At 46.3% G+C, this 25,165-nt stretch overlaps 1 protein-coding gene across 4 annotated transcripts in view; it reads right to left on the bottom strand.

The window, feature by feature from the left end:
- LOC149334803 (uncharacterized) overlaps nucleotides 1–23,468 on the bottom strand; it is a 336,596-nt gene extending 313,128 nt beyond the window's left edge. For all 4 annotated transcript variants that reach the window (XM_089551442.1, XM_089551445.1, XM_089551447.1 and 1 more), the window contains exons 1-3: nucleotides 23,189–23,468; nucleotides 19,355–19,562; nucleotides 16,352–16,619 (exon numbers count right to left, since the gene is read on the bottom strand). The gene's annotated coding sequence lies outside the window, so the exon portion shown is untranslated. The remainder of the gene's footprint in view (nucleotides 1–16,351; nucleotides 16,620–19,354; nucleotides 19,563–23,188) is intronic.
- Between the last annotated feature and the right edge of the window lie 1,697 nt (nucleotides 23,469–25,165).

Genomic DNA, 25,165 nt, shown 5'->3' with positions numbered 1-25,165 from the left:
AAGTCGGGAGGCATAAGCGATCACCAAAATTTTCTACTGGTCTGTTTCTGTCCAATCACTGCCCCCACTCTAAAGGAAGAAGCGTCTGCATTGACCACTGTCTCCTTGGCAGGATTGTAGACCCCTAGCAATGGACGAGATGAAAGTAGCTGCTTGCATTTGTCGAACGCTTGCTGTCGTGGAGCTTCCCAAACGAATTGCTGCTTTTTCGACTGCAAACAAGTGAGCGGCTGGAGCAGGTCTGCAGGGTTGGGTACAAAGCGGGAAAGATATGTAGCCATTCCAAGCACCCTTTGCAACTCGCTTCTATTAGTGAGACTGGCCATTTTTAAGATGGCTTCAACCTTTTTTTCGTCGGGTTTGATCCCGTGCTGGTCAAGCTTGTGACCTAGGAATGTGAGTTGGTAGAGAGGAAACAGGCAATTGTTCTCGTTTAGCGTGACACCTGCCTCAGTCGTTGAAGAACTGTGCAGAGTGTCTCGTTGTGCTCTGTTTCGTCTGAGCCCCAGATAAGGATATCGTCCATATGACAAACATCAATGTTGACACCTTCCAGAATTTTTGAACTCTGCTTCGTGAAGTGCTCAGGAGCGGACACGATGCCAAATGGAAGCGTGTTGATGGAAAACCTCCCGAATGGCGTGATGAATGTGGTAAGCTTCTTGCTGTTTTCACTGAGTGGTATCTTGCAGAAACTTGACTTGGCATCGAGCTTCAAAAATACCTTCACCCCATGAAGCAGCCTCAGTGTGTGCTCAACAGACGGAATTGGATTCCACTCTCTCATGACGTAACAGTTCAGTTCAATGAAATCCACAAAGATTCTAACATCGCCGTTTGGTTTTTGGACTACCACCTTAAGTGCGCACCATTCAGTCGGCTCATCAACAGGTGAAATGACGCGAATACTTTCCATTCGCTGCAGCTCAAGCCTTGTTTTCATGTAGAGCAGAATTCGTATGCAACGAGGGGATCTCGGAGAAAATGGTTTCGCACCTCCGCGCAAGCGAATGTGGTGTTCTCTTGGTAGCTTGCTAAGGCCCTGAAACAACGAAGGAAATTCGTCTCTTGGGGTCACCTTCTTTGCGACCGCGCTCACAAAAGTTAGCACCTGCAAGTCTTTGATGGCAGCTTGCCGAGTAAGGGAGTGTGGACATCTTCCACCACGTAAACGTCTTGGAGCGTTTCACGTCCACGGCAGGCAAGTTGACGCGCTACGCCCTTGACTGCAAGAGGCCTCCGATCAGGACCGTAGAGCTGCCGAAGAGCACACGACAACGGAGGCTGATTTCGGAGCATGCTGAAAGTCGTATGTGGGAGGGCAGATTCATTGGCGCCTATGTCAATCTTGAATTTTACAGGTTGGCCTGTCTTCCATGGTTGTCTTCCATATCGACCTATCGAAGAGGAGATCTCACAGAGAAATCCACCTTCGCTCTCGGGTCCTGGTGCTTCAACCATGCCAACTCGGCGTGACTTGCAGACAGACGCGTAGTGGCCCTTCTTATGCCAGGCCTTGCATACCTGTGTCCACGCTGGGCATAGCAAACGAGGGTGTCGTTCTTTTCTACACCAACAGCGCAGTGTAGGAACGCATTCAACTGGACGTGCATGTGGCGTTGATTCAAAGTGCTCTCGGCAGTCGTTGACGGGAGTAGCATTCATGGGATGCCTGATTGCTGTCTCCCTGAGGCAACTTTTTTGACAGTCAGCATTTCGGGGCGAAGCTCCGCTTACTGCTGACGGACGCTTCCGACCTGCCTGATAAACTTGAGCGCCTTCTGAAGAGTAAGGTCAGCGTCATATTGTAGTCTCGCTGACAAATTCGGGTCTTCTAAGTTCTGGGCGTTCTGTTCAGAGAGTTTGAAGATTCCGAGTCCTCGGCCTGGTCGCCCAAAACGTAGAGGAGCGTGTCGACTTGGTGTGAACCCCACTTGTCGTAGAGATCAGAAGCCGTGAAGAAATGCTCGAACCACTTCTTTCATTTCGGCCAGCCGGCAGGAGTCGTGAAGGAGAAGGCCTCGGGCGGTTGAATGACGAAGGACGCCTTGTGCTGGCCACGTAGTCCAGGCCGTAGGCGCTTCTGTGACGTGTGCTACCGTATATGGGTATCCGAGCGAGAGGAAGCAGACCCGGCTGGACTTACTGTGGGAATTGCGTTACTTCTGACGCCGTGTTGAGTTGCCAACATAACAGGTTTTGTTCCAGCCAGGCGAAAACCGGCACGAGCACGACACACTAGCGGGCATCCGGGAGAGCTCTGCTACAGGCTTCATAACCAACGGCAAATAAGCCTCACGGCAGGAGATGCCTGCAGTGGCTGATCTCAAACAGGCTTGCTCAGAAGTCGCGACCACTAGCGTAATGAAGGATGCCGCTCAATACGGCGTTAGCAATAGCGCGGTCGCTGCTGAGAGTTCCTGCATCCTTTGTCTGGACCGCGCTTCATGGTCGAGCCGAACGCAGCCGCCACTTTCATACAACTCAACCAAGCTCACATGGCACAGTTCGTTAATAACTCTTCTAAAGACACAACCTGCACCTCCGGGTCTCCTTATGACCATGAAGGTCTGGTTTCTCTTGGGGCTCTGCTAAGCGCTGGTGGTGCCTTGGCTTGGGCTCGCACTAACTTCTCCCTAAGCTTGGATAATACAAAAGTAAACAGAAGTCGCGGAATTCAACTCCCGTTTAGAAATTGCGTGTTTCACGGTGGGGCGCGTCCTTGAGCTTCGGTTGTTTTTTTTTTCGAGCCTTTCAGCACGCCCACATTGCATCGCGCCATTGCCAGAAGTGCAATTGCGATATTGCCCCACCTTAGACATTGCTTCATCCGGAGACCAAGATGCGCTTTTGCGGGATTTTAGAAGGGGCGACAACGGTTTCGTAAGCTTATCTATGTATGTGCCGGCGTTATAAAACGCTGCGAAGGGCGTCTTTGCAGAGAAGCCGGCCACGGGAAGCGGTAGCCATCTGACGCGCCATGATCGGTTTCAAAATCCCATTAAGCAACAAGGCTTCTTTTGGCAGCATAAATTTTGCCTTTAGACCGACCATAAGACGGGCGGCAATGACGGCGACGTCGCAAAGGATCGGCGTCCTAACGACCTCGGGGTGGCATGTCAGATGTGTATTAAAAGTGATCGCATGATCTCGTTGGCAGGCCCACACCATATGGCACAGGTCCGCCTTCTCCCCGCAGAATTTGCATTGTGAGTCAAATAATGGGTGACTGAAAATGCCGACAGGGTTATGTGAGGACAGTTTGGATGGCTTGATTATGGATTACTTTTGTCAGCAAGCAGGCACAAGTTATATTGGGAAATATTTTGTGATGCAATTCGTTTCGTCTCGAAAAGAAAGTTTTCAATGCAGAAGAGCACAATCCTTTTGCTGTGCCCAAGCATAGAAGCACAAGCCCGGAATACAAACTCTGAGGGAGCTCTTGAAATGGCCTTTCTAGAAGGCACCTTCATAAAGAAGTGTCAGAGCAAGAAGAAATGATATATCGTTTCGGGTCAGCATGCCGCTTCTTCTATTTTTCTGCAATGTTCCGTTTGTTGTTGCCGTTGCTGTCCTCTGTTGGAGTGGCAGACACCCAGAATGAGTATTAACCAGGATGCCTTGTTCAGTTTCCACATTACTTTGTTGTCTTTTTTTTTTGCTTGCTTGCTTGCCTTGTTCTTTGTCTCTTCTTTGTTAATTCTTCCCCTTGAGGGCAATTGCATCACTAGCATTCCATTTGGGTAATTGTTATTTCAATTTGAATTATTTCTCGCAATATTAATATTTTATCTTTTTTTTCTTTATTTGTCCAACATCGACTAACAACCACCGCTATTTCACTACAGCGTGCGTTATCTGCTTTCCTTTTTTTTCTCTCTCTCTCTCTCTCTCTCTCTTATTTTTTTGTCATAATAAATGGTCATTTGAATAGCAATCTACACCTCCCGATTATTGGCCGATCCCTTGGTGTCCTATGAGCCATCTGCTTCGTGGTCAAAAACAATATGTGCTTTTTTTGTTTGGAGAAAGACAGAATTACTACTCAATGATTCCTGCGATGTGGGACATAATAATTCTTGTGGCAATGTCTCCTGAAATATGCCGCCACCACGTATGGTGGGCGGACGAGTTGACTCGTTTAGCGGCGCGCGTCCATAATGTGGTTGGCCGCATCACTGAATCTAGGCGGCGAGGATATTGTAACGAGGACGTAGCTGGCATTCGCACCCGATATGATTGCAACTGGACAGTTGCCTTTTTAGCTGCGCTCAAAATTATTCCGCATATCTAAAATTATGTGCATTTCTTTTCTATACCTGGAACATCAAAGCAGTTTAATTTTTTTCTCCAGTGATATTTTGATATTTTTCAAGTTTGTCATTTCGCTTTTCCACTTCTCCGCATTATTCCTTTCTTTTCCCAGCAATTACTTATGTGCCTCTTCTTGACACGGGCCACCAAACCTTGTCCAATCCTCCGCGTGAATATGTGCCATATGCCCAATCCCCATTTTTCATTGAGCCCGCCGCGGTGGCTCAGTTAGTTCATGTTTTAGCCAACCTCATTGTGTCTCCCAATGTTTGTGACCGTCCGTGTTTGTGGGGCATAATGCAAGAGGTGTATTTGGCTGTCCGTTTCCTACTTGTTCGTTTTTCTCCTGAGTTCCTTTTTTTTAGTGTCGAGGAAAAAGTTGTACAAGGATTTGATCAGTATGCTCTTCCCTCCGCCCATGTACCGCTCTCTGTACTTTGGTTTACCGGGGCATGACGTACTCACAAGAGTACGTAAGATGCCAGTCTCGCCGTGTACAAAGACCTTTTTCTTTAAGTTACACACCGGTACGTTGCCCGTTAGAACATGGTTAGAGAAAAAGGGCATTTTTGTGTCTACCGTAAATTCCCGCCTTTGTGATGAACCAGAAACAATTCAGCATTGTTTCATCAGTTGCAAAGATGCAGTACTCTTCTGGGATATCCTGCAACGCACATTTAAAAAAAGAATTCATCTGACTCCACATTCTGTTCGCTATCTCACTGCGCTGCCATTTGTTGATGAACCCCTGGACATGTTCTTTCTGATTGGACTGCACAGCCTCTGGAAAACCCGCATGATGGACAGACACTGTGAACCTGTTGTGTCTACAAAGGATCACTTCAGTCGAATGGTTGTTCATCTAAGAGACGTGTATGCCCAGACTGAGTACGAACCGGAGTGGCACTCACTATTAGTGATGTGCTCTGCATTGCCCCTTTTCTAGTGCTTTGTCTTTTCAATATGTATTGTTTAACACTGTTTTTATAATGGTTTGTATATAGTTCATGTACATAGAACATTACATCACTGTAATAAATACCATGTTGAAGAAAAAAAGCCGCGGTGGCTCAGTGGTTACGGCGCTCGGCTGCTGACCCGAAAGACGCGGGTTCGATCCCGGCTGCGGCGGCTGAATTTCGATCGAGGCGAAATTCTAGAGGCTCGTGTGCTGTGCGATGTCAGTGCACGTTAAAGAACCCCAGGTGGTCCTAATTTCTGGAGCCCTTCACTACGGCGTCCCTAATAGCCTGACCTGCTTCGGGACGTTAAACCCCAATAAACCAAACCAAACCATTTTTCAGTCACCAATCTCAGTGTTTGATTTGTTAATTTAAATCAACAAATCTACAATCCCTTTTATTTCTTTACTTACTATTTTTTGCTTACTTTTAATCTTTTATTTTACTTTATTTTATTTTTAACGTTTTGAGTGTTGTGTTGTGTTGTGTTGTGTTGTGTTGGGTTGGGTTGGGTTGGGTTGGGTTTAATGGCACATAAGTGGCTAAGGCTATCATGCGCCAAGAACAAGGTTTAAAAAAATTGGTTTAGCAAAGTTTGAAAACAAAGTGTATAAAAACAGGGGTGTAAAGGGCCTAAAAATTATTTTTACTACCTAGTTGATGAATGACAAACATTTTCGAAATGGCTGTTTGCAGAAGCTTTTAAAAGTTGGTTAACCTCCGTGGACATCCTTGGCTTGGCAAGGATCTCGAGGCTCCCAACAGCTCAGATAAGGACCTCAGCCTCTTTCTCAAGACTGAGAAAGTGGCTGAGGCGTATCGTTCTAAGTAGAGAAACGCAGGGTCAGAACATTACAGTGTTTGAAGAATACCGGCTTCCCTTAAAAAGCTAAAAACATCAAGAATACTAACAGGTGCATGTTCAGCTAAAATCAACGCTGGATGAAATGGAATATGTTCTTTGTAAACTGCACCAAAATATTTTTTCCTTACTGATTCAAGTTTTGTGCATGACAGTAGTGTATGGTTTACGGTAAGTTCATGTCCGCATTCCTCGCAAAGAGGTTTGTCTTTTCTGAGTAGGAAGTTGTGTGTCATATGTGTGTGTCCAATACGGAGACGGCATAACATGACTTCGATTAATCGTTTTTGGTGTTTGCATGATTTCCATTCGTCTAGCATGAGTTTTACTAAATTCAGTTTATTATTTCTTTCAATATTCCATTGCGACTGCCATTTATTTCTTAGCTTACACTGTACCAACTTCATACCGTCTTTGTATGGAATGTTCACTTTCTTTATTTGTTTGTTCCGAGCTTTTCCAGCACATTTATCCGCTTTCTCATTGCCAGAGATTCCAATGTGGCTGGGAACACAGCAAAATTTTGTCTTGTCCCTGTATTGTGGCACTTGTTATGTTGTGTATGATATCACCGATCAGTGGTGTCACTGCATTTCTATGGTGAAGTGAGGTTAGTATGTTCAGAGAATTAGTGTAAATCATACTGTTCTGAATTTTCTCATTTCTTATTTTTTCTACAGCCACCGAGACTGCGTAACATTCGGCGGTGGAAATGAATGCACACTCAGGTAGCCGTACTATTTTTTCCCAATAATTCTGAACCGCAGCACTTCCGACGTAGTGTGCTGATTTTGATCCATCAGTATAAAATGCTTCGGTTGGGATTTGGTTTATGGGGTTTAACGTCCCAAAGCGACTAAGGGTATGAGAGACGCCGTAGTGAAGGGCTCCGGAAATTTTGACCACCTGGGGTTGTGTTAATGTGAAGTCGCACAGATGGTAGGCAGTACCAAGGCGGGAGTGGATCAGATTTGCGGGCAATATTAGGCAATATGTCCACTACAGCTAGTTCTTCGCATTTCTCTTCAAAGCGGAGAAGTGGCCTGATTGCGAGAGGTTTGCTGGTAAATAGTATTCGGGATGGGCACTTTGTAACAAGTGGGTAGGAGATGTATTTAGGCTGGGAACGGATCTTTAAGATGTATGAGCATGTGAGCATTGTTCTTCTGTCGGCAAGTGGTGGTTCATTGCTTTCTACGTACAGGCTTTTTATGCGTGTCATTCCTGTAAGCACCAGTTGAAAGACGCAATCCCAAATTGTCCACAGGGTCCAGTCGCTTCAAGTACGACGGCCTTGCTGATCCATACACTATGCAACCATAATCTAGAATGGAACGTACTACAGAGCGATAAATCTCTAGAAGGCATACCCGATCAGAACCACAGTGTTTTCGTGAAAGGACTTTCAGTATGTTCAGTTCTAGCGACGCTTTCTTTTTCACTGCGTTTACGTGAAGCAGGAATGTAAGTTTTTGGTCGAAAGTGGTGCCTAGAAATTTGTGTTCCTTTTTTAAAGGCAGTTCGGTTTGGTTTAGGTGTAATGTTGGATTTGTGTGCAAGCCTCGTTTGAGTGAAAAAAGCAAGGCCGCTGTTTTCTGTGGTGAGAACTGGAAACCATTCTTGCCTGCCCATGTTGCCATTTTGTTGATTGTAAGCTGTACTTGTCATTCGCATGTAGATATATTGGAAGGTGTGCACGCTATCTGAAGATCGTCAACATACACTGAATACATAATGGACCTTGGGATTATTTTCCTAATAGAATTCCTTTTTACAACGAAGAGAGTTGTGCTTAAAATGCACCCTTGAGGCACTCCATTTTCCTGAATGAAATTCCTCGAAAGGGTTAAGCCTAGGCGGACATTAAATGAGCGGTTAGACAAAAAGTCTTTAATGGAGTTCAGCATTCTGCCACGGATGCCGAGCTCAGCTAAGTCCTGAAGAATCCCGAACCTCCAGGTTGTATCGTATGCTTTTTCTAAATCAAAAAAGACGCTAAGACAGTGTTTTTTGTGTATAAAAGCTTCTCTGACAGTATTTTCAAGGCGGGCTATGTAATATGTAGTGGAGCATCCTTTTTTAAATCCACGCTGATGGATATCAAGAAGTTCAGAGGATTGAAGAACAAAAGTTAATCTTATATTAAGGACACTCTCAAATGATTTGGCGAGACAACTGGTTAAGGCTATGGGTCTATAACTGCGAGGAGAGGTTGGGGGTTTGCTAGGTTTAAGAAACGGTACAATAATAGCTTTCTTCCAGGCTTCAGGTATTTTCCTTGACATCCAGACTGCGGTAAAGAATCTTAAAAGTGCTTCTACGGCAGGCTCGGAAAGATGTGCAAGCATTTCATAATGTACTTCGTCGGGTACTGGAGCAGTTTTCTTGCCTGCAGATAGTGCTTTATTGATTTCTTGGTGGGTAATTAGACTATTGTATTTTTCATTTGCGCCTCCACTTGGTGGGAGCCTCTGTTTTTCAGCTGTGTTTTTGTATTTTAAAAAGGACTGCGTATAGTGTGATGAACTTGAAACTGCAGTGAAATGTTCCCTCAATATGTCCGCCTGTTCATCTATGCTTGTTTGTGTGCCGGGCGTTGTTAAAAAAGGAATTGTGAATGGTGAAAAGTTGTAGTTTAATTTTCGAACCCGCTCCCACATTTTTTTTAGATGGGATTTGACTGTTGATAGTTGAAACATAATTCTGCCATGATGTTTTCTCGGCACTGCGACCGATGTACCGTGCTTTATCTTTTGCCTTTTTAAAATTTAAGAGATTCTCATGCGTCGGATACCTACGAAATTTACCCCAAGCTCTATTTTGTTGTTCTTTACAGTCTTTTGTCCCCCATACTTTATGGTTTTGTCGCGCCACTCCTGATGACTGAGGAATAGTTGTGAGTGCGGTAGTTATGATACAATTAGTGAACTTTTCGTTTATCAGGTCAATGGTGAGATTTTCTAAAACTATATTCTCTAAAGTTGCCTTTGCTCTAAAAAGTGAGCACTCGGCGAGGAGAAGCTTCCAGCGACGTGGCCTTGTGGGGATTATTTCCGCTGGGGATGATAAAGTGATTAGTACAGGGAGGTGATCGCTGCCATATGGGTTGTCAATGACGTCCCATTTAAAATCCTTAAAAACAGAAGGTGAACTAGACGACAAATCTAAAAAGGTCATTTTCCCTGAGGTAGGGGAGCAGCATGTGGCTTTTTCTGTATTTAAGAGACATACATTATTTGTGAGGATAAAATCTTCGATTATTTGACCTCTAGAATCCCAGCGCTCGCTTCCCCAAAAAGGGGAGTGAGCGTTAAAATCCCCAACTACTAGATACAGTTCGGGAAGTTCATTGATGAGTTCTTGTAAATCGTGGACTGTTAATGCAAAATGTGGAGGAATGTATACAGAACAGATAGAAAATGTTTTATGGCTAACGACACTGACCGCAACGGCTTCAAGTTTTGTTTTGAGTGTGATTTCTTGAGCAGGGACGCCGCTTTGCACGACAATCGCGACGCCTCCAGAGAGTTTATTTTCCTGCTCACGATCGCGTCGAAAAGTTTTATAATGTTTCAGAATATATGTATGTTGGGGACCAAGATTGGTCTCCTGAAGACATAAAGCTATAGGCGAGATTGACCCTGAATATCTTTTATGTTATTGTAGTTCCTCAACATTCCTCTACAGTTCCACTGAACTAGAAAAGCCATGTTTATGTTTGGGGTAGGAACGATTAAGGGTTTACTTATTTTCTGGGGCTGTTATGACGGCCCTGTCTTTTTTCCGCTCAAGAGAGCTGTTCCGCCGCTGTAAAGCAGGCGGGCTGGGAGTTACGTCCATCACCTCGCAAGAGGTGCTGGACGACCGTGGGGAAGCCGCGGGTGTGTGGGTGTCAGCCTCCCCCGACGTGGGGAAGTCCTGCAGGATGCTGACCCTTGGGCCGGCACTCCCTGGCTTGGAGTTGGCAGAGCAGCCTTCGCTGTCCCTGCCTGGGGCGTGGGTGGCCTTGCCACAGGCATAGTGAAACTGGCCTCGGCAGGTGCCTGAGTGCTGTGTGGTGCTACGCCGCTGCGCACCACATCAGCGAAGGTGGGTTTTTCTGTGAAGGAGAATGAATTGGTAAGCGCAAAACACCTCCTCGCTTCTTTAAATTAAATGTTTTCTTTGGTCTTAATGGTGATGATTTCTTTCTCCTTTTTCCAGGACGGACACGCCCTGGACTACGCAGCATGGTCTCCTTCGCAGTTTGCACAGCGTAGTGCTCCATCACATTCCTCACAGGGGTTGTCTTCCGAAGCGCATTTCGCGCCCGTTTTGCGGCCGCGGAAACTCTGTGAGCCGTGGCCAAACTTCTGACAACTGAAACAGCGGCGGGGATTGGGTGTGTAGTGTCTGAAATTGACTTTTAAGTATCCTACTTCGATTGTTTCGGGCAAGCTGCTGGTGTTGAATGTGAGGACCATGTGTTTGGTATCTATTTCCTTGTTATCCTTGCGGATTTTGATCCTGTGGACATCAATTACATTTTGATCAGAAAGTCCTTGAAGCATTTCCGTTTCTGTTAGATGGATAAAGACTGCCTCTGAGATGACGCCTTTGACTGTGTTGAGAGATCGGTGGGGAGTCACGGAGACAGAGATCTCCCCTATAGATGTAATGTTTGAAAGTTTCGAGCATTGAATGCTATCACGCAGTTCAAGCAATAAGTCGCCGCTGGCCATTTTTGAAACCTTGTAGCCAGGGCCCAAGGTATCTGTCATGCATTTGGACACAATGAATGTGGATATTATTCTGGCTTGTTTTTCTTCAACTTGAGTGTGGATTACGTGGAACTTTGCGAATGTCGGTTTCTTTTTCGAAAAAAAGTCTCCTGCCTCGTTCCGCCCTCTTTAGAGAGAGCGATCTGGTTTGTAAAGGGGGGGGGAGCCATAGAAAATTTAGTTCTTTGGTCATGGTGCCAGCCACCCACCATGGAGTCCAACAAGGGGACGCGACAGGAACTTGAAAGCAAGTCCTGCCCACGCCAGCTGTACACCTTAACTGTAACCAAATATGACACAACTCAGGGTAGTTGGTCACACAAGGTTAAACCTCGCCGCCAGAAAAAAGGTAAATCTAAGAAGTGAATAGGTGACAGGAGAGTTGTGGGAAAGAAGATAGGAAAGTGAAAGATGGAAAGGAGAACAGGAAAAGGCGACTGCCGATTTCCCCCGGTCGGGTCAGGCCGGAGGTGCCGTCTACAGGAAGCTGGGGCCAAAGTGGTGTGTTGCCTCCGAGGAGGGGCCTTAAAGGTCCAAACGCTCGGCATCGGCTAAACCACCAGGATCCCCTTTTCCCGGACACGGCGATGCCACGCACGGCTAAGCGCGGATGCTCGGGTCCGTGGTGGCGCATTGCTCACCATCATCCCCTGCGGGGATGTCCCTGCGGATGCTCGGGAAACCCCGTGGTGTCGCCACTCACCAACGTCTGCATACTGCAGACGCCCCCCTGCGGGGATTTGAACGTTTTGAGTACCTGTCAGTCGCCGCGTGTGTCTTATCAATCCCTAGCAGTGAATACGCGCCATTATAATCTTGAGGAAAATAGCAACAATGTTTACTGAGGTTATAGTGCCTACACCCATACTGACGTCAACAACAACGAAGCGCTTCTCTTCTCTTGGCCCTCCTCACTCAATTCAAAGGCTAACAACAAGAACAACGTCATCACTGAATCCTGGCCAATCTTCAGTCGTAGGTATATGTCATGTTACTAAGGCAACAACATCAACAACAGCGATCCCTCACCGTGTGAGTACGTGCCATCTTTTATTGCACCAACAAGTGTTTATCGGCCGATCTGCGCAGTTCTGACCGGGCGCTGTCTGTTTGGGTTCCTAATTTAGGATTGTTTGCTCGATCCTTCCTTTACAGGATGTTTGTCGGCGGTCTTCTGGTAATTGTCTTCTCACCGGCGGAACTACCCCTGATCTGCCAGCCTTGCCACAGAACAACTTCCCCTGAACGTTTTACTGAGCAAGATGTGTCAGTAAAGAGACTAGCACACTGTGCTAAAGGTAACCCCTGATTGTTATCCTGTCTCTTGAATATGCCGTATCATATGCTCGTTCAAAGAAGTTCAAAGTGTACGTGCAAAAAATTAACGATCTCAGAATGATACATATGTGCATGTACAGGTATATGTTGTCTATAAATTCCAACAAGGCTGAAGTCCAGGGCAAGCTAGCAAGATATGGTCTACCGTGACTTCTGCCGCCAGAGACGGGTAGAAGGGGCAGATAGGAAGAGGAGTCTGCGATGTCCATAAGGCCCTGTCCACAAGCATCAGCGCAGCACTTACGAATCTCATATACTGAAGGGCACATTTGCGCAATAGCCAAAAGTGCGTGCTATGAACGCTCAAGAAACACAGTAATGAATTCTGCTCTGTGCAAATGTCAGGATACAAATATTTATGCGGCAGACGAAGCGCAAGGCTATGTTTGGCCTGGCCTTTTGATTCTTGAGCAACTGCCCTCTGTAGCTTGCCCTAAATAAATGTTGTGCAACCCTTTGACATTTTTTACGCTGCATATTTAATGTGCACAATGAATAACAGTTCCAGAAGTGTGCCTATTGCACAGGAGGTTAGTTGTTGGAACTCAAGCATGCTGTACATTAGCAAAGTTGGTTGCAACAATATAAGAAAACTACTTAAATATTGATAGCAGGGGCCATTCAGAAAGAGGGAATAATGGCAAACAGCCATTCATCCAGCTCTTGAAAACTTTAACGTGACAGAACAGTGAAGTGGAATGCTCAAAAGCCATAGACATCTTTCTCATTAGCATGGGACAAACTATTTATTTGGAATTAGAATTATTCGCAGGCAAGCACTAAAATAGCCTGTTTCCATTTTTTCTTCACATTATGCGATAAGCCTTCTTTATCGCTTATTTTTGTCATTCTTTCAGGTATGGAAATACGTTAAAAATAATCCGGTATGATAGGTTATTTTTAATTTAGAGCTGCTTTGCACACACCGGCACATCTTAGTGTGGCCATGCTGTCAAAGTATCCGTGAGCACTCAAGTCTTATCAAGCTGTGCTTGCCTTCAGCCCCATCTTTATGTGTGTACCAGAAAATTATATTAATTGAATGTTTTAACATGCCGCTCTCTGTCACTCTACATGGCAAAAGACAACCTGGAATGCGTCTAAAAGCGTGGGGGGTTCTTTTTTGACTTGACCTTCCTTGGGAAACAAAAATGAGGATGCGCAGTCTGTGACCTAACTGCATGCTCTCTGTTCATGATTATGGTACTTTACTCACTTAAATAAATACCTTCCACAGCATTTGACACACGTCCAACTATTAGCTCACATAAAGTGAAATAAAACAATGTTGCAGTCTTGCCTCTAAATTCTCTGCTACTTTTCCACAGAAGAAGCAAATCATGACAATGGTGCTCCAGGGAAGGCCAAATGGTTGTGAACTTGTTATTCGCTTTCTAGGTTCTTTGCAAGAAGATTCTTGTATACCAGTCCTGTTTAGGCTTACCCACGTCAAAATTACTTCCTATTTTTACTTGAACTTCTGCAGAAGCAGCTCCAAAATCTTTGCCAAACACGCGTCTGGTATGTATTTGAGCCCTGGTAGAAGGACTGCATATATAGTAAGGCAAACCAATGCCTGCCCTGGATATGCAGTCGTCCTTTGTCATCTATCCCTAGGTAAGGATGCATTTTCCTAAAACTGCGAAGCTTCTGAGAAAGCTTTTTGTAGCTTTCCTTTGTAGCTATATGTATGAGCTCGCATGGATGCAATCGGTAATTATTTCCTTATTCTAATCAGCTTGAATAGTTCGCAGAGACAGATTTACTTCTTCTGCCATGTAGTCAGCTAGTTGCTTGTCGCATCATCAGAATTGCAATTAGCCGGAATTTCATACGCAGCAGATGAGTTGCTCACTTTGCGAAGCGTCACCCTCCGCTTACCCTCTTCTTTTTAGCGTCACGTAAAGGGAAATGCGTAAGAAAATGAGATACATGGCATGAGTAGTTGGCACACATTTCATTTCATTTCATTTATTCTACCCTCAAGGCCCGAGGGCATTGAAGAGGCGAGTGGTTGTATACAGTGGTTTAGTACAAGGCGTTTGATTTCTAATTATACAATGGTAGCTAAGGCGGAACATTACGGAATTATATGGTGTGCAATAACCGTGACCGAAGTGCGACATTTCATTCTTGGAAGTGGTTAAAGGAGATTTCTCCGTTTATTATAACTGGTTTCATATCATTTGCGAATCGCTTAAACCACTTCGGCCAGTAAGGCACTTTTCCCGAAGTTGAACTCTTAATACGGTGTTCACATGTTGACACAACCCAAACACCACTCCTTTGAATGAGGCCTTCACCACATAAAGAGCAAGGTGTGTTTGATCGCCAATTCATCAGAAAAATATTTGCTGATGGCACAGACCCACACGATCGACAGTACACAAGCAGAAAAGGACGGCGCTCAAGTGACAACGAATGATTGAATAACTTTATTGCCCTAGGAAAATATTCATCTTAGTGGTTCTTTCTTCTTCTCATGGAGCCTTCAGCTCTGGTTGGTACCCCTATTATAGGACTCCACTTGCTTCCACTGCCAATAGAGCGCGCTGTACCACACCTCAGTGGTCTTCCCAGCATCCGTCGGCCAGCAATGTATCTCATGGCTCCGCTCTAGGGTTCTGTCATAGCACTGCAAACACTCAAAATTCTTGGGCTTACACAACAGGGCAATAATTCCCTCGAACTACAAAAGCTCCGTGACCTGGGTGCACAAGTTGCCCGAATGATTGCCAGAATCACAGCAAGAAAATAGGTATGAAGGAAACTGGCACCCTTCGCCTTATACGGCCACTCGTTATCAGCCGTATCCTGTATGTGGCACCATACCTTCGCCTAAAGAAACCTGATATAAAGCATCTCGACGCGACAGTTTGAATGGCGTATAAAAGAGTTATGGGATTACCGCTATCAAAATCATCAGAGCGCCTGCTCCACTTATAGGTCCATAAACTGCCGAATAACTCATCCAGACACACTTCAGTGTTCAAGTCGTCCGCCTGGCAACCCCACAGACAGAGAGAAGGGCCCTCAGTAACCTCAATATTGAGTGCCCCCTTAACCTTTACTCCGTGAGCTTCTATCCAATTCGGATTCAGTAACTCGTATCGGGCTCATTTCAACATCATCAGGTGTCACTCTCCTCTTCTCTTCGATAGCTTGCTTGCGCTCCGACGTTCTTAGTCATGTCTAGCCCAAGCCTATTCCTCCCTTAGTTGTTCCTGCTATCTTTTCGTCACTGCCGGCGGTCAGCTCCACCTGTTTGAAAGCTAGTCCAAGCCTTCTGAACTCTGTTTGCCTCAGTTTGTTCCTTTAGTGTTTCCCTTAGTATTCGACTCCGTGAGCTGCTATCCAATTCGGATTCAGTAACTCGTATCGCGCTCATTTCAACATCATCAGGTGTCACTCTCATCGTCTCTTCGATAGCTTGCTTGCGCTCCGACGTTCTTAGTCATTTATAGCCCACTCCACCTCATTTTTTTTTGTACTCAGCCTATTCCTCCCTCAGTTGTTCCTGCTATCGTTTCATTACTGCCGGCGGTCAGCTCCACCTGCTTGAAAGCTAGTCCAAGGCTTCTGAGCTCTGTTTGCCTCAGTTTGTTCCTTCAGCGTTTCCTTTAGTATTCGATTCCGTGAGCTGCTATCAAATTCGGATTCAGTAACTCGTATCGGGCTCATTTCAACATCATCAGGTGCCACTCTCCTCGTCTTTTCTATAGCTTGCTTGCGCTCCGACGTTCTTATTCATATGTAGCCCACTCCACCTCATTTTTCTGTACCTATATTATTCCTCCCTCAGTTGTTTCTGCTGTCTTTTCATTACTGCCTGCGGTGAGCTCCACCTGCTTGAAAGTTAGTCCAAGTCTTCTGAGCTCTGTTTGCCTCAGTTTCTTCCTTCAGTGTTTCCTTTAGTAGTCGACACTGTGAGCTGCTATCAGACCTGGATTCAGTGAGTGCTATGGGGCTTATTTTAACATCAGTAAGTGTAACTCTTAACCGCCTAACGAATGCAGGCGCTCACAGAATGTCTGGAGCATAAATCGCTTACTGGGGCGCACTCTCCAGGTAATCGCGTTGTTGCGAATGAAAGATATCAAACTTTCCTCGCTCACCTGGCGAAATAGAAGAGTCAGGTAGGCATACTGCCTTCTGCTGTGCCACCATGCCCACTGAAGAGGCCCCTGAGATGACTCCTAGTGTTTCGACCGAGCTCAGCAGCACTGCCTTTGGTCACAAGTTTGTGGCACAAATGGAATTTTATCTCTGATGTGAAGTCGTCTTCTCGATGGCCGATGGAACTTGTGTGTGCCCCAGGTAACCGGTCTGTCGTGAGACATCGCCTGTCTGGCCTGCGACAACGTTGATTCGTCTCATTGGGACCTGCACCAAAAATAAGCAGGAAAAGCATTATTCCTCTTGTTTTGCCATCAAGTGTGGTAGGGCAAACTATGCGCTGAAGTAGTAGCAGAAACATTTATTGATAACTCAAAATAATGCTGCGGCTGGTGTCCTTATTTCAGGACACCAATGGTAATGACCCCGCCGCGGTGGCTCAGTGGATACGGCGCTCGGTTGCTGGCCCGAAAGACGCGGGTTCGATCCCGGCCACGGCGGCTGAATTTCAATGATAGGCGAATTTCTAGAGGCCCGTTTACTGTGCGATGTCAGTGCACTTTAAAGAACCCCAACGTGGTCGAAATTTCCGGAGCCCTTCACTACGGCGTCCCTCATAGCCTCAGTCGCTTCGGGACGTTAAACCCAAAAAACCAAACCAAACCAATGGTTATGGCTGTTTCTCTTACCGAGGCACCAAGTTGTGGTGGATCGTCAGGTCAGAGCTGGACAGAGCGGCCTCCCACTGCTCCTTTGTGTCGTGTGTTTGTAGGTTGTCTGGTTTTCTGCCCCTGCAGCCCCACCTGTCGTGTTATGCTGTGGGTCCCTCGTCGCACCACGGGCATATTCTTGCACTGATCAGGGAATATTATGCTGTATTTATGCAGATTAGGGAAGGCGTTGGTTAGTAGTTGCCTTCAGCCCCTATCCTTTCGCGCTTCTAGCCCCTTGTATGGTGGGGGGAGGAGATGGCGCATTGACTGAAAATATTGCAGGCTGAATGGCTCTGTAATCATGCTCACCTGAAAAAAGCCATTTCAAGGTCTGAAATGTGTTCCAAAAATTTCCCACATCGAAACTTTTGACATACATATCATAGATGCGGATACAATTGTTGAATTCTGAAAACTTCAGGAAGTGGGGCCACAACGTTTCTATGAACAAAAACACTCGGGTTGGGCCCTTTTTGAGTTTTGGAGAAATGAAGGTGATAATTTGGCACCGTGTGATATTAATTTCCTCTTTTACCCAAAGACATCCCCCATAGGTAGCTAGATCTTTGTTTTCTTATAATATACATGCTTTGTGGGGCGAGCCTTTTTCGCTGTAATACAAAGGGAACTGCAGCTATTACTGCCGAAAAGGCTCCCGAATAATTCGCACATGGTGCGGGCCTGCCAGTACAACATACATATAGCCATTATAAGTTAGCCAACTAGGAAGGACTGGGAGGCGGCTCTATACAGCTCGGACGTGGAAGCCCAGCGGGCCCTGGTCCTGATTGCACTGGCAGCGGCGGCGGCCAATGGCGTCCCGGAATAGGGACTGCCACCCAGCACAACGCCCATCCGTGCCTCTTTCCCAAATCAATACAGTGTTCTAATAAATGTTTTCTCCTCCTCCTCGTCTAAGAAAGCAATCCTGTGAACCTTAGAAGAACGGGCATAGACAGCTTCCCAACTCTTGATTGCCCTCCGAGGAGAGAGAGAGAGAGAGAGAGCAAACCTTTAATATACAAATATAGAGAATGAGCCGGCGCCGATAGTGAATGTCGGCATCATCTGGGTCCGCGTCCCTAGTCCGGGATGCCGCAAGATCCCGCCGCCTAGGGATCCCGGCGAGCGAGGGTAGCTTTCGCCGTCGCACTCGAGAACTCGAGGAGGATGGTCTCCCAAGCCTCTTTAGTGGGGGTAGGGTGGAGGAGTGGGGACTGTGTTGACAGGCCCACACCATGTGGAACAGAGTACAGAACTGGTCGAAATGTGGGCACAAAGCATTCAGTTTCTGGCCATAGCGAGCATCCATAGCTGGACAAGGAGAGACTGAAAGAAGAAAGAGAGAAAGACGTGCAGTAGTGGAAGGCTTCAGAATAAAGTCGATCATCTCGGCATCTTTAACGTGCGCGCACATTGCCCAGCACTTGGCCAACTCTCGCCTATATACTGGAGTCCAGTCTGAGGACCACAAGTGCAGGGACCACGTAGAACATGTGAACTTATTGGGCGCATTCCCGAGAGCTGCCAGCCTACTCCGCCCCAGCGTCTTTCTGCAAGGATGTGGGGCGAAGTGCCAATCCCTGCTCATGCCATGCAAGGTTTCTGCACTTAATCAGGTAATCTTGTCGCGCATTAGCTTTCACGGTGGGCTCAATGGCAGCTGTCTTAATTGTCGTTCAAATGAGCACGAAAACTCATCGAAACATAGCAAGCTTCTTACATTCGACTGTGCATGGCTTCGGATGTGGATGAGAAAAGCAATTTCCCAGAGGTTTTGCAAAATCATCACACAAAGACGACCTGATGTGTGAAATACCAGAGGCTCATTACAAAAGTAAAAAAGAGAAAAAACATGAGTTAACCAGCCTCTGGATCGCTGCTGGAAGCAGAGCTTCTGTTTCTGGGCCCTACGTAGGTTATTTGTGTGTTTCTGTGTGTTCTTTTTTTCTTTTCTTGCGACCTTGCCTCCCTATGTAGTCAAACGACGAATAACATTAATGACTGACATTTTCGATTAATCTGGCTCTTTCAGTTTACATGAAGTGCAGAACAGTGCTGTGAATTTTGTACTTTCGATTCATGCAATGTATACGACGTACACTGAACTGCTGTGAAATTGATACTTTAGAATCATGTTTGTACTCTCCTATTCTGTACACATGTTTCTCTCTCCCATCCTCGGTTGTGTGATGTCCTCTTCTGGATCATTTCAGTTGACAAACTGAACGAATAAATGTATGAAGAAGAGTGCTCATGATTGAATATAAGAATGAATGACAAACTTACACCAATCCCTCCGGTATTCTTCCTTTCACGAGCTTCTTTCCTTGAGGTCACGTAGGTGGCGTCCCGACTGACCAAATGGTGAACGCAGGAGCTTGCAGTCATGGCAAGCCATGAAGAAAATTCAGATCTCATGAACCCAGTAATAGCGCCGTATTCAACCATTCTGGTAAAAGCGCCAGCCCAGTATCCTAATTCTTCGACCGAGTTCCTGGAACGAGAGAACGCAGAAATGACACCTCCTCGAGAATGTGAAGCTTAGAAAAGAACGATATAGACGAGCAAAACCTTGAAAATCGCTTGTTGCAAACTCATCGACTAGAGGCAGTGAATGTGCGAAATTTAGGACGATCTCCAGCTTAAATGATAATCTAGAGCTCAATCTGTGCACCTTCCAAACGCCTGCATATGTTGCCAAGAACTTCAGAATTACTGAATGAATTCGGCGCTCAGGATGTGTGAATAATCTCGTCTGTAATACTGTGCTGGGAAAAATCATGGCGGCTTTTCCAGCCATTAGTTTCAAATTTCAGCAAAATTAAGGCAGCAGTTAGTTCTGTTTTCTCCTCAAAAACGCTTTTATGGCAATAATGCGAGATGAAACGAAAGAAAATTTCAAGTTGAAGTTGAGGTAGCATATATGTTCTTCTAAATTTTCGACCTGCAGAACCAGGTATGTGCGCCGCCAAAAAGAAAGCAAACCCAGTTTTTGCTACTTCGTGGACAGCATACTTCCACGAAGAGTGACAAAGTTTGTTAGTCCTTCGTGGCTCCAGATCATTAAGGGAACACATGTGGGTCGAAACCCACATGTGCTGCAAAAATACTGGCTAAAACGTGACGCGCTGAAGGACCGTTACACGAACACCTCAAAACTGACGTGACATCAAACATGATCCTCAAGTACACTGCTCAGAAGCACCTCATACAAGCGTAAAAAAAAACTGGAAAACCTCCAGCCTGTCGTCTATTTGTCGCTGAGGTCGTCAGTGTAGATTTCGGTATTGTTACAAAGCTTGGTCGTGCATCATTTATTCGTTTAAGTGTACGGAAATGTTTTAATTTCCAGATCTCTCTCATTACTTTTCATATGCACTTTGTCATGACTTATAATTTTTCAGAAACAAAAAATTCAGACATGCAATTTCTTACGTTAAGTTTTCTTTTGGAAGAAAATTCACTTCATGGGGCAACACTGGCAATATTCGGCGCCAAAAGTACACTCCGTACTCTCTAGCAGGATGTTCACAAAACACACTCCACCCATCCTATGCTTGGTTCGCGCTACGCATACGGAGACGCAAGGATTTTTAATGCGAAAGGATTTCTTGGCTCATAAAGCGGCGTCCGCAGGCTGCGTGAAAAAATATTGCCCACACCAATAATAATCACTAATTAGTCACTAATTAACTGGTAACTGACTAGCCATCACAAATTCATTAGCAATTTAAAATAAAAATAAAACACGAACACTATAAACAAAAACAAAAAATTTCCAAAAAACTAATATAAAAAACAAAACAAGTAATGAGCAAAAAGAAAACCAAATAAAATTAAGGGGAGGAAAAGTGGACAGGGAAAGGCTTTCGCATTTTCACTCTTAAGCAGGCAAGTGTAATCCTATAATTTTTATGCTGTTATTCTAATCCATTACCACACTAACGCCCGTAAGGACGCCACCAGGTGGTGCCGCAAACGATCTGACAGCAGTCAAGAACGGCGCTAGTCCGGCGCGCTTTTGCGATCTTCTGGACCTGAGTAAGTTACCCTCCGTGAACTTTTATTACAGTCACGGGTCTTTAAAGAGTTTTCTTACAGTGGCTGTTGTTTCTTTCTGCGCGGCAGAAAACCACCGAAGAACGATGACATCAGTAGCGCAGCGTTTCGCTGCAGACGGACTCCGCGGTGCCTCACCGGAGTCATCTCCCAATACGCCGGCTCTCATACTGGTGCCGATTTCTTATGTGCTTGTTCCCGCACGGGAGTGCGCTTTCCTATCGCGCGGAGTCGGAGCGCCTCCGATGATCAATGTCCAGTACTCGCCCTTGAATGCCGGAACCGCGGTTCGAGACGGAGCGATCGCCGGCAGGGGCATCACAGGCCAGGCAAGCCCGCAGGCGGACATTGCTTGCCCCGTCGAACACCAGACACCGATGGAAGTCGACAACAACTCCATCGTGCCCCCTGACTACGAAGATGTTATGGATACCTCCGATTAAGTTTCGTCCAGTGACGGTGAACTCATGGATTTCTCGCGATGAGCTTAGACGGACTATAGGGATTAGTTTGTGTGCTCCATGTACGTTTCTTTCTTTTCACCTCTATTTAATTTACTGGTCGCAACTGCCAGAGTTTTGAAATTCAAGAATGTCGTGTGGTGTCCAAAAACGCGATATGCGGGAAATAACCAACATGGCGACGCCCATGAGTTTCCCGCCAAAAATCACTGTTGTGCTTCGCACATTTTCTTGCGTTTAAAAACGGATGGTTCGTCATGTTATCACTTTTGTTCCTAGTTGCTGGACTGAAACATCGGCTATGAATTGTTAAATGCTGTAAAAGCAAGCGTTGCACTGAGACTTATAAAGACTAAAGGACGCACCTCAGTCTGGTTGTCATGGAAACACTGCGTCAGGTAGCACAAGGCTTTGAAAAGGTGCTCACGTCTTGGCAAAAGTTTTTCTTACATCAGTGTGTTGGTACATTTTAAGCGCATAACATTTCTTTGAATATTCTCGAATGCAAAGCTTCTTGTCGCCTCTTTGGTTTCAGTGCGGAGGGAGAATTAGCTCTTTCGGTGCAAGCTCCCGCGGCTACAGCAGATGGCGGCACTAGCCTCAGCTGAAAGTGTCTCTTAGTAAGCACTCATTCAAAAAATGTCCGCCAGCTGCCGCCTGCAACCCAGCCTGTCGATATCAGGAGCTATCGTCTCCACCTCTTTTCCGCCTCAACTTTGTGCGAGGCACTGTGATATCTCCCCTTCTACTGACCATCGGGACAATATTAATGCCTCCGAACATAGTAGAAGCTTATCGCCCTTTACTACCATGCTCATACCTTGCGGTTATAGTTGGAGAAAGTAAGAATTACAATTGCTGTTCAAGAGAGCGCGGGTAACAAAGACAAAACCAAGCCGCCGCGGTGGGGCAGTGGTTATGGTGCTCGGCTGCTGACCTTAAAGACGCGGGTTCAATCCCGACCGCTGCGGTGGAATTTCTGAGGGGTCGAAATTCTAGAGGCCCGTGTACTGTGCGATGTAAGTGCGCGTGAAAGAGCCCAGGTGGTCGAAATTTCCGGAGCCCTTCACTACGGCGTCTCTCATAGCCTGAGTCGCTTTGGGATGTTAAACCCCATAAACTAAGCCAAACCTAACCAAAGACAAAACGGGTCCCTGTAGCTTTATAAGCAAGAGTCATCCCCGAGAATAAGTTCACACAGGCAGAAATAGCAGCTTATAAACAAATTTTGCGTTATACAGAACACAGAAATCTTCACTGAAGTTCATTTACACTTCACGTCACTGCTTCGGCACAGGCACTTACTTCCTCCAAAGGAGCGTTTTAGCATACCGCTGCCACGCTTGCGCAGTCGGTTCCCGATGCGGTAACAGTATAGGTAGGAGAGTGTATGCGAGCGCCACAGTAGCTCCGAACCGCAGTGGTGCGGCAAGAGTGCCCGTTAGTCGGTAGCTGAAATCTTACAAGTAACGGTACACCTACCCTCCCCCATTATCCTTCAAAACAAAAGCAGAAGCATAAAATGGTGCTCTTTTTATTTCAAACACCAAAGAGCCTTAAGAATGAGCCTGCGAACAGTTTTAGGTAAACTGCAACTCACCGCGTTCTCGGTTGGTTGGGTAGCGAACGACGAATGTCAAGAGTATCCAGGTTCTCAGATTGCCTCCTCACCCATCCCGGCGAGAAATCACTCCCACGGAATCGACCTTTAAAACCACATGCATACACTGGCATGCTGTTTTCCTGGAGTCAAAACATGCCTGATTAGAGCATGAACTAAATCCTCGCAGTACAAGACATCCGGCGATACTGCACATCACTACCTCGAGTTTCTTGTCCCGGTAGCTTAATCATCGTACTCCAGCTAGCAGATGCCTCAATGTACGCCCCCATGCTCTTCACTTTCGCACAAAAGAGACGCGTATCTGTGAGTGATTTCACTCTCGATTAGACAAAGAGGAAACGTACTCGATCGCCAACAATGGCACAATATGAATGCGAACAATGGAGGTGGTTATCTCCCAGGAAGCGTCGACTAGAGACCAACGCCAAAGTCAGAAAGCGTGCTCCAAAGTCGGCCAAGAAACTTGTTCCTACGAACAGTATATCTCTCTCAACGCGCGATTTCCCAGGTGCATCTGAGTGCACACCCTCCACGTCTTGTCATAATTTCTTCCTTTGCATTCCGAAATGGGCGCCATTACATGCGAGTCACTGATTGAATCAATATTGCACTTGCGGTAGATGAATTAAGGAACCTGCGTCGTGACTGACATTGCAATCGGAGTACATGCAAAAAAAATTTTCAATATTCTGCGCGTGACCAAGGACAACTTTGTCCAGAGCAGCCTGAGTCATCAGGGACATAGTGATAACAGCGGCCAATTCGGATACTGTGTCATCTGATGCAATGAGGTGCAGCTATACTTCGGAACAAGTACACTCGTGGAAGCCGTCAGAGACTCTGTGTCTGTAGAGCAACCATTGTGGACAATGTGCCACCCACGGCAATAAAGTGGTGCTGTGCCTGGGAACATCTGCACCCCTGGGAGGGTGTGGTATTTGGTTTACCTGCATTGTCACTTCGAATTACATGCCCTGCCCAAGCCCATTCCTCTTGATTTCAACTAGGTTGAAATTAACCCAAGTTTGTTTTCTCACCCACTCCGCCCTCTTCCGATCTCTTCCGATCTCTTAACGTTACATCTATCATTTTTTTTTCCATAGCTTGCTGCGTTGTCCTTCAGTTAAGGACAACGCAGCGAGCTATGGAAAGAAAAATGATAGGTGTAACGTTAAGAGATCGGAAGACGGCGGAGTGGGTGAGGGAACAAATGCGGGTGCTTCAGCAAGACAACGGCCATTCCCTGCAAGCTGTTGCGTTTGCCTCCCGTACCTTGACACCCGAAGAAAGAAAGTACTCTGTTGGCGAACGTGAGGCCCTAGCTTGCGTTTGGGCGTGCGAACGGTGGCACGTGTATTTGTGGGGCCGGCCTTGTGTTCTACGCACCGACCACAGTGCACTTGTCACTTTGCTGTCGACGAAAGGAACGGGTCATCGGCCGTTGCGAATTTCACGTAGGTAGGCTCTCCTGTTGTGCTACAACTACACTGTAGAGTACCGTAAAGGCAATGACAACTCTGTTGCGGATGCTCTGTCTCGCCTTCCCTTACCGACCACATCATGCAGTGAGCCCAGTGAGTTCGACGCCAGTGACGACGATTTCATCTGCCTGATATCGCCAGCCGTGACTAGAAGAGCTACAAGAGGCAACCATCAGGGACGCGGAAGTTGCTCAAGCCATTCACTTTACATCTGCGACATGGCCGGACAAGAAATTCCTACCGGAGAACCTCAGGCCATACTATCTCCTGCGCTCGGAGCTGTCCGTCGTGCGTCTTGTACCGAGGTGACAGGCTCGTCGTTCCCGAAAGTTTGCGACGACGCCTCATGGACATCGCGCACGAGTCCCACCCCGGAATCATCCGCACAAAAAAGTCGGCTGCGAGAGCTGTACTGGTGGCCGCGAATGGACGAGCACGTCGAAGAAATGGTACGGACATGCGTCGTGTGCCA

Source organism: Amblyomma mixtum, chromosome 7 (genome assembly GCF_055824585.1).
Source record: "Amblyomma mixtum isolate Tamu chromosome 7, ASM5582458v1, whole genome shotgun sequence".
Classification (NCBI taxonomy): domain Eukaryota; kingdom Metazoa; phylum Arthropoda; class Arachnida; order Ixodida; family Ixodidae; genus Amblyomma; species Amblyomma mixtum.
This window is presented reverse-complemented; position numbering and strand designations above follow the sequence as displayed.